This window comes from Macrobrachium nipponense, chromosome 37 (assembly GCF_015104395.2).
Source record: "Macrobrachium nipponense isolate FS-2020 chromosome 37, ASM1510439v2, whole genome shotgun sequence".
Taxonomy (NCBI): Eukaryota; Metazoa; Arthropoda; class Malacostraca; order Decapoda; family Palaemonidae; genus Macrobrachium; species Macrobrachium nipponense.
In genome coordinates, this window is record NC_061097.1 from 28,948,937 (window position 1) to 28,958,936 (window position 10,000).

Sequence of the window (10,000 nt, forward strand, 5' to 3'; positions counted from 1 at the left end):
TATATATATATATATATATATATATATATATATATATATATATATATATATATATATATATATATATATATATATAGTGTGTGTGTGTGTGTGTGTGTGTGAGTGAGTGATAATATATATATATATATATATATATATATATATATATATATATATATATATATATATATATATATATATATGTGTGTGTGTGTGTGTGTGTGTGTGTGTGTGTGTGTGTGTGTGTGTGAGTGAGTATATATATATATATATATATATATATATTATATATATATATATATATATATATATATAGATAGGCAATCTTTAGAGAGGAATTCATTCGAGGCTCAGGAGGAGTTAGATATTCATTTAAGGCTTCATTAAGAGTTAGAAAGGGATTCATTTGAGGCCTCCGGATGAGTTAGAGAGGGAGTCATTCGAGGCTTCAGGAAGAGGTAGAGATTCATTTGAGGCTTCAGGATGAGTTAGAAATTCATTCGAGGCTTTAGGAAGAGTTAGAGAGGTATTCATTCGAGGCTTCAGGAAGAATTAGAGAGGAATTCATCTGAGGTTTCAGAAAGAGTTAGAGAGGGATTCATTCGAGGCTTCAGGAAGAGTTAGATAGGGATTCATTTGAGGCTTCATGTTAGTTAGAGAGGGATTTATTCGAGGCTTCAGGTAGCGTTAGAGATTGATTTAATTGAGGTCTTATTGTGAGTTAGAGAGGGAATCATTCCGGGCTTCAGGAAGAGTTAGAGAGAGATTCATTCGAGGCTTCAGGAGGAGTTAGAGATTCGTTTGAGGCTTCAGGAAGAGGCAGAGAGGGATTCATTCGAGCTTCAGGAAGAAGATAGAGAGGGATTCATTCGATGCTTCAGGAAGAGTTAGAGATTCATTTGAGGTTGGGGGGGGGGGGGGGGGGGGGGGGGGTTTGGGGCCTTCAGGAAGAAGTTAGAGAGATTCATTCTCGGCTTCAGGAAGAGTTAGAGAGGGGATTTATTTGAGGGCTTCAGGAGAGTTAGAGATTATTCGCGCTTCAGGAAGATTAGTTTGAGGCTCAGGAAAAGAGTTAGAAGGAGGGATTCATTCCGAGGCTTCAGGAAGAGTTAAAGATTCATTCGCGGATTCAGGGAAGGAAGTTAAAGAGGATCCATTAGGAAGGGTTTCAGAGGAGGTTAGAGATTCCTTCGAGGCTTCAGGAAGGGTTAAAGAGGGATTCTTCGAGGTTCAGGCAGAGGTTTAGGAAGAGGAATTCCTTCGAGGCTTCAGGAAGGAGTTAGAGAGTCATTTGAGGCTTCAGGAGGAGTTTAGAGAGGATTCATTCTGGAAGGCTTCAGGAAGAGTTGCGAGGGTTTACTTTGAGTTCTTCAGGAAAGGTTAGAGATTCATTCGAGGCTTCAAGGGAAGAGTTAAGGAGGGAATTATTCGAGGTTTCAGGAAGGAGTTAGAGATTCCTTCGAGGCTTCAAGGAAGGGTTAAAGAGGATTCATTCCGGGAGCTTCAGGAATTAGTTTAGAGAGGATTCATTCGAGGCTTCAGGAAGAGTTAGAGATTCATTCGAGGCTTCAGGAGAGTTACAGAGGGATTCCAATCGAGGATTCAGGAAGAGTTATAGATTCCTTCGAGGCTTCAGAAGAGTTAGAGCTTCATTCGAGGTTCAGGAAGAGTTGAGATTCCTTCGAGGTTCAGGAAGGGAAAGTTTAGGGATTCTTCGAGGCTTCAGGAAGAGTTAGAGAGGGGATTCATTCGAGCTTCAGAAGAGTTAGAGATTCATTTGAGGCTTCAGGAAGAGTTAAAGAGGGAGGGATTCATTCTAGGCTTCAGGAAGAGTTAGAGAGGGATTTATTTGAGGGCTTTCAGGAAGAGTTTAGAGATTCATTCGAGGCTTCAGGAAGAGTTAGAGAGGGATTCATTCGATGGTTTCAGAAGAGTTTAGAGATTCTTCGAGGCTTCAGGAAGGGTTTTAAAGAGGGATTCATTCGAGGCTTTCAGGAAGAGTTAGAGAGGGTTCCGGAATGAAGGATTCATTCGAGGCTTCAGGAAGAGTTAGAGATATTCGAGCTTTGCAGAAGAGTTAAAGAGGGATTCATTCGAGGTTTCAGAAAGAGTTAGAGATTCCTTCGAGGCTTCAGGAAGAGTTAGAGAGGGATCATTTCGAGGCTTCAGAATAGTTAGAAAATTCATTCGACACTCCGGAAGAGTTAGAGAGGGATTCATTCCGTGCTTCAGGAAGAGTTAGAGAGGGATTCATTTGAGGCTTCAGGAAGAGTTAGAGGGATTCATTTGCGGCTTCAGGAAGAGTTAGAGAGAGATTCATTTGAGGCTTTAAGAAGAGTTAGATTCATTTGAGGCTTCAGGAAGATTTAGAGAGGGATTCATTCCGGGCTTCAAGAAGAGTTAGAGATTCATCTTAGGCTTCAGGAAGAGTTAGAGAGGGATTCATTCTGGGCTTCAGGAAGAGTTAGAGATTCATTGAGGCTTCAGGGAAGGAGTTAGAGAGGGATTCATTCGAGTCTTCAGGAAGAGTAGAGATCCTTCGAGGGGGGGGGGGGGGGGGGGGGGGGGGGGGCGGGGGGGGGGGGGGCTTCAGGAAGAGTTAGAGAGGGGGTTTCATTCGAGGCTTCAGGAAGAGTTAGAGATTCATTCGACGCTTCAGGAAGAGTTAGAGAGGAATTCATTCCGTGCTGCAGGAAGAGTTAGAGAGGGATTCATTTGAGGCTTCAGGAAGAGTTAGAGATTCATTCGACGCTTCAGGAAGAGTTAGAGAGGGATTCATTCCAGGCTTCAGGAAGAGTTAGAGATTCATTTGAGGCTTCAGGAAGAGTTAGAGGGATTCATTCGAGTCTTCCATTTTTTTTTTTTTTTTTTTTTTTTGGAAGAGTTAGAGATTCCTTCGAGGCTTCAGGAAGAGTTGAGAGGGATCATTCGAGGGGCTTCAGGAAGAGTTAGAGATTCATCGACGCTTCAGAAGAGTTAGAGAGGGATTCATTCCGTGCTGCAGGAAGAGTTAGAGAGGGATTCATTTGAGGCTTCAGGAAGAGTTAGAGGGATTCATTTGAGGCTTCAGGAAGAGTTCAATTCATTTGAGGCTTCAGGAAGATTTAGAGAGGGATTCATTCCGGGCTTCAAGAAGAGTTAGAGATTCATTTTATACTTCAGGAAGAGTTAGAGAGGGATTCATTTGAGGCTTCAGGTAGAGTTAGAGAAGGATTCATTCCGGGCTTCAGGAAGAGTTAGAGATTCATTTGAGGCTTCTGGAAGAGTTAGAGAGGGATACATTCGATGCTTCAGTTATAGTTAGAGATTCAAATGAGGGTTTCAGGAAGAGTTAGATAGGGATTCATTCGAGGCGTTCAGGAAGAGTTAGAGAGGGATTCATTTTAGGCTCCAGGAAGAGTTAGAGATTCATTAGAGAGTTCAGGAAGAGTTAGAGAGGGATTCATTCGAGGATTCAGGGAGAATTAGAGATTCATTTGAGCTTCAGGAAGAGTTAGAGAGGGATTCATTCGAGGCTTCAGGAAGTGTTAGAGAGGGATTCATTCGAATTTTGTTTGGTTATAAGGGATATAGACAGTGGATTTTATGAGAATGTATGAAGAATAAAAGAGATAAACGTTATATGTCATTACATTCAGAGGAAACGATAATCATCGAGTTTGTAATGACAATATTTGTGAACTAATTTTGACTCTAACTATTGTAACAATTATCGGATTTTCTTCTCTTTTATCAAAGTAAAAAGAATTTAGCGTAGTCACCCCTCTCTCTCTCTCTCTCTCTCTCTCTCTCTCTCTCTCTCTCTCCCCCTCGACATCCTTGATATTATATTAACGTAACGTAAATTGGTCACTCGTAACTGGAGAATTTCATATTTGATATTTCTTAGAGTTTATTTAGTGTTAAATAGTGTTTTTGTGGAATCTGAACAAACATTGTTGTTGTAACGGCGCCTGGTTTTTGGTAAAGTGAAACAAGCCTGCAGCAAAGAAAGAAATTTGTATACCAAAAAGGTAAAGTGTGTTATATTTGTATTAGTTGCAACTAATATCTAATGGTTATGATGGTTTGATAAGAAACTAATAACGGATAGGAGCAGTGGTTAACTAATAACTGATAGGAACAGTGGTTTGGTAAAAACTGATGGTTACAATGTTTTGAGTGAAAATATTTACACTTTTACACATTGCAAATTTTTGTGTTTTGTGTTTGTTTCATTTTGTGCATTTTTTCATTTTCTTGTTGAAGTGTGCCTTTTATTTTGATACTGTCCACATTTTTCTGTATTTTCATTTACATTCACAATTTAATTGACTTAGTTATTTTCATTGCTTAGTCATTGCACATTTAAATAAATTTAACACTTGTGAATTCATTTGCATTTACTTAGAATTCTTTTCAAGTTTTATTATTGTTTAGCACTTGTGAATTAATTTCAAATTTTCAATTATTACCTAACACTTTTGAATTTCAATTGAATTAATTTTCTTGAATTTTGTGAAGAATTAATTTTGATTTAATTTTACTTAATTAATTCAAGAATTAATTAAACTTTACTTTGTTTTCAAGTAACAGTAATTTCCCTGATATTGTGAATTTCACTTATAAAGTTTTGAGTTTAGTAATAAATTTTTTGTTTTTTATTTAAATTTTTACATAAATTTTTGAATAATTTTTAAAATTTTTAAAATAAGTATTCTATTTCTAACCAGTATATTTGCATTTGATTATATTGATGATAGGTAGAAACATAGAGTGGTGATTAATCTGTTTTCCTTCAATTTACTTAAAGTGACTTAGAACCAGGGAAGTACTTAGACTTCTGAAATAAGGGAAGTACTTAGACTTTTAAAGTTGTTGATGGAGTGATGCCCTTTGATTAATTTAATTACTTACAAGATTACCTCACACCTGTTTTGATGAACTTAGTCAGATTTTCTGCAATACTGGTAAGTTGTTAAGGGATCACTGTTGCCTTTAGAGTATTCAGTCGTTAAATACCTGTGATGAGGGTTCAGGTGTCTGGCTTTTGTGAGGTAACAATTGATGATGGCGTTGTCTGTCCGTCCGCATTTTTCTGTCCACCCTCAGATCTTAATAGCTGCAAATCGGTATGTTGATCATGCACACACTAATCATCAAACATACCAAATTGCAGCCCTCTAACCTCTTTAGTTTTTATTTTATTTAAGGGTAAATAAATGGGTAAAATTGGCCATGATCGTTCGTCTGGCTCCGCAACAACAAAGTCCGCCACTATCGTATGATAAATTCATGGGCTATGGCTGAAACTTTCACTTTCATACAGCATTATACACTGCACAGGAAACTCAATAACGCCGAAGACACCTCGGATTATCATTTACTTGTTTTATTGAGTATTGTAACTTGGCGTCACTCCACAAATGATGAGGGAGGGGAAGAGTATTCAGGGGAATGAAGGCAAGGCAAGACGGAGAACGCCAGAGGAATGAGTTTGGATTTTCGGTTCAGGTGAAAAATTGTGTCCCATTTGTGTTATTAAATCTTCTCTTTTCGGGCCAATAGCCCGTCTGGATTTCTGAGCGTTGCATTACATCACTCTTCAATAAAATCTGGTTTCGATGAAGGGGAATGTGATCTATTCTGCCGCGGCTTATCTAGTTAGGGTCTCGTGATGAAGACGGAGACGAGGGGGGACTTATAGTTCTTTTTAGAAATCATCACTTCGTAAGTTTATAAAATATGTCAGTCCGAATTTTGGCTAATTTGTACAAAGGACCAGATATTTCGAAAGGCCGCATGATATGAATCTGACTTTTCCTCATTTTTTACTCGAACGCTGACAAAATTACCAAGCAAATAAAAACTGTGCAGAACAATGTTTCAAAATACAAAACACTAGAAATCGAGTATCGATTATAAAGTGACGAATGGGCTGTTCGGTTGTAAATGAAAATTATTGAAACTGACAACGTTTTTAGGATGCGTTTCGTCTTGTATTTATGATTATCTCTGACATTTAAGTATTGTCTAATTTCTGGTACGGTTAGGAAAATCCCACATAACCAATTATCTCACACACACGCGTGCGTGTAAATATATATATATATATATATATATATATATATATATATATATATATATATATATATATATATATATATATATATATATATATATATATATATATTTTATATATATATATATATATTATATATATATAATCTACTATATATATATATATATATATATATATATATATATATATATATATATATATATCCGTTACAGATATCGATATACATGCATTCAAATGCAGTCAATGTATATACTATGTAAAGCAGGCTTAGGACGGGGCCCAGAAAGGCAAGGAAGTGAGTCTGGCAGCATAAAAAAAACGTCGGTGGAAGGAAGTCGACGGAAGATCGTTTCCCCTTTCGCTCTCCTCTCTTTCCTTTGACGCTTCCTTCCTTCGGTAAAAGTCCTCAGGCTCACGTTCCTTCCTTCCTTCCTTCGTTCCTTCCCTTCCATCTCGTTTTCGTCTCGTTTACAGAAAGGACTCGGCAGGATGCTTCAGTTGTTGTTGTTGTTAATGGTTGTTGGTTTAGTTGCATCAGGGGACTGGAGTGTTTTCAGTTAAGTTGTTACTCTACTGATTTACAAAGTCAATCTTCACTGTTTCAGGGGAATTTAAGTTTTTCCTTTTTCAAGAGTTATCGCATTTCATACCGCGTAAATTAACATAAATTAACATTTATTCGCGGACTATACTTTATTGTTTTTTTTTTTTCTTTTCATTTATATTTCCGTTTTTCTGATGTTGGGTTTAGATTAAGCGAAGGACTAAATTCCATTGCGAAAATATTCTATTGAAAGTAGTGGAATATATCTAGGAGTCCTGGAAAGAACTAAGGTGTTTTTTGGCAGAATTTTTTGTCGCTGTTGATTTTGTTAACATATACTTCTTTCAGTGAATTTAAATGGACCTTTATGCATACATAGATACATACATACATAAGTATATATATATATATATATATATATATATATATATATATATAGATATATATATATATATATATATATATATACATACTACATACATACTACAGACATTTATATTTCCGCGTGATAAACAAAATTATTTTTATAAATCTGGATTCTGTTATATTTCTTTCCAGCGTCATATTAGAATAAACAACTTTTTAGATCTCCTTTTGATAATCTTACTGTTTTCACAGTGATCGACAGCTGCTCTGTTATTCGGCGACTATCTTATCGAATTATTTCTCAGTTTAACCAGTAAAAATGTCACTTAAGTATTGGCGATTTCATGTATGTATCATGTGATACTTGCTTGATTTTTTTTTTTGTTTTTTTTTGGGGTGCTGGCTTCTCTCTGTATAATTGTTCTCAATTGGTTGTATGGTAGTAGAAGAGGGATTTTGTGTAATCAAGTATGAAGTTATTTTCAAAATTTTTTTACTCTATTTCTAAATGCCATTTTTTTCATCACCATTATATTCAAGGCTACCTACACCTAATGACATTCAAAATATGGATATGAAAACCGATTTTTGTACGTTACTGTTGCGGACAGGAAGAAGTAGGATTTCTGTATACACTAATTACAAGTCAGTACTGTGATTCCGTCTGTGTATTCGGCAACCCCTGTCATTCTTCATTCCCATTGTGAATATTATTATCGGTGGCGCCCTTTCATTTAATCTGCCAGGTTACTATATGTTACATCGCTGAAGTAATTTTACTTAGCAGTTTGATGTCTCAAAACAAAACAAAAATTAAAAATGATCCGACAATTGTTCGGCGCAGTCGAGTTCTTTGTACAGCGTATAACCAAGGCCACCGAAAAATAAATTTGTCTTTCGGTGGTCTCGGTATAATGCTGTATGAGCAGTGGCCCATGAAACTTTAACCACGGTACAGTGGTGACCTGTACTATATCGTTTCCAGACGCACCATTATTGTTAAATTTACCCTTAAATAAAATAAATTCTAAAAAATACTGAGACTAAAGAGCTGTGATGTGGTATGTTTTTAAGATCTGAGGACGGACAGAAAAAGTGAGGACTGACAGACAAGCCTTCTTAATAGTTTTCTTTTACAGAAACCAAGAAATCCGCTCTACAGAGGCTGAAAAGTGGGAACGTGGCATTTTCTTAACCCTACCAGAAATTGGACAATACTTAAATGTCAGAAATAATCATATAAGGAAGACGTAACACATCCGACACAATGTTAAACCGAACAGTCCATTCGGCACTTTATAATAGGTACCCCATTGAAAGTGCTTTTATATTTAGAGACATTGCTTTGCACTGTTTTCATTTGCTTGGTAATTTTGTCAGTGTTCTGATAAAAAATAAAAGTCAGATTCATATCATGTGACCTTTCGAAATATCAGGTCTTTGTACAAACTATCGGAAAGTCGGACTGATAGATCAATATTTTTTTCTAAACTAAAGGATTAATTATTAAAAAGAGATAAAATCCCCCCTCGTCTCCGTCTTCATCTTGAGACCCGAACTCAATAAGCGGCGGCAGAATAGATCACATTCCCCATCATGGGAAGTAGATTTTATTGAAGAGTGATGTAATGCAACGCTCAGAAATCCAGACGGGCTATTGGCCCTGGGAGGGAAGATTTAATTACACAAATGGTTCACAATTTTTCACCTGAACCGAAAATCCAAACTCATTCCTCTGGCGTTCTCCGTCCTGCCTTCATTCCCCTGAATACTCTTTCCCTCCCTCATCATTTGTGGTGTGACGCCAAGTTACGATACTCAGTAAAACAAGTAAATGATATGCGGAGGTTTCTTCGGCGTAATCGAGTATTCTGTGCTGCGTATAATGCTGTATGAAAGTGAAAGTCTCAGCCACAGCCCATGAAACTATTACACGGCCGTGGTGGCCTGTGTTTTTGCGGAGCCAGACGCACGATCATGGCCAACTTTAACCTAAAATAGAATAAACACTACTGAGGTTAGAGGGCTGCAATTTGTTACGTTTGATGATTAGAGGGCGGATGATCAACATAGCGATTTGCAGCCCTCTAGCATCAGGAGGTTTGGAGATCTGAGGGCGGAGAGAAAAAGTGCGGACGGACAGACAACGAAATATCAATAGCTTCCTTTAAAAGAAAACTGAAACGGATTTCATGCACTGCTCTGCCCTTCATCTAGTGTTCGTTTACAGATTTCCCTTTAGTGTCACTTCTTTGGATATTTATGAAATGCAAAGAATTTGTGACACGGAAAAAGAAAATAATAAATTCTTTTGGGTTGAAATCGACCTATTAGAGCACTTCTCCAAGTTGGATGGTGTATTATCGGGTGGTTTTTTATGTTTTTAAATGCTTGTATATTCACTTGGAAAGTAAGCAGAAAAATTTCCCCAATTCGTTAATAGTTGTTAGTTTGTTCAAAATCTCTCTCTCTCTCTCTCTCTCTCTCTCTCTCTCTCTCTCTCTCTCTCTCTCTTTCTAATATTCTTTAGTCTCAGTAATGAAAATTGTAATAGAAAGTGAATTAAATCTGCAGAAATCTCCCTCAGCAACCCACTGCTAATCTTCCCACGTTCTTCTCAATCCCCTTTTGAGCCGAGCCAGAGAAGAACACCTGTATTCACAGACAAACCTAATCTCCCTAATTGGATCCAGCCAATCTTCTGTTCTTAGCCGCCGTGAACCTTCTTGTCTACTGAGCGAAGGGATATTATGTTTCGGGAATAATCGGAGATGATGTTGACTCGCTTGGAGGACGTCGACACTTGTGGGAATCTCTGCATGTTTTAGTTTGAACTGTATTGTGATTTAATGTCATTTTACAAATTAGTTGTGTAATATAAGGTTTATGCATATATATATATATATATATATATATATATATATATATATATATATATATATATTCATATATGTATTGTATTTATATATATAGCTACTATATATGTTTACTTATATATAATATATATATATATATATATATATATATATATATAATATATATATATATAT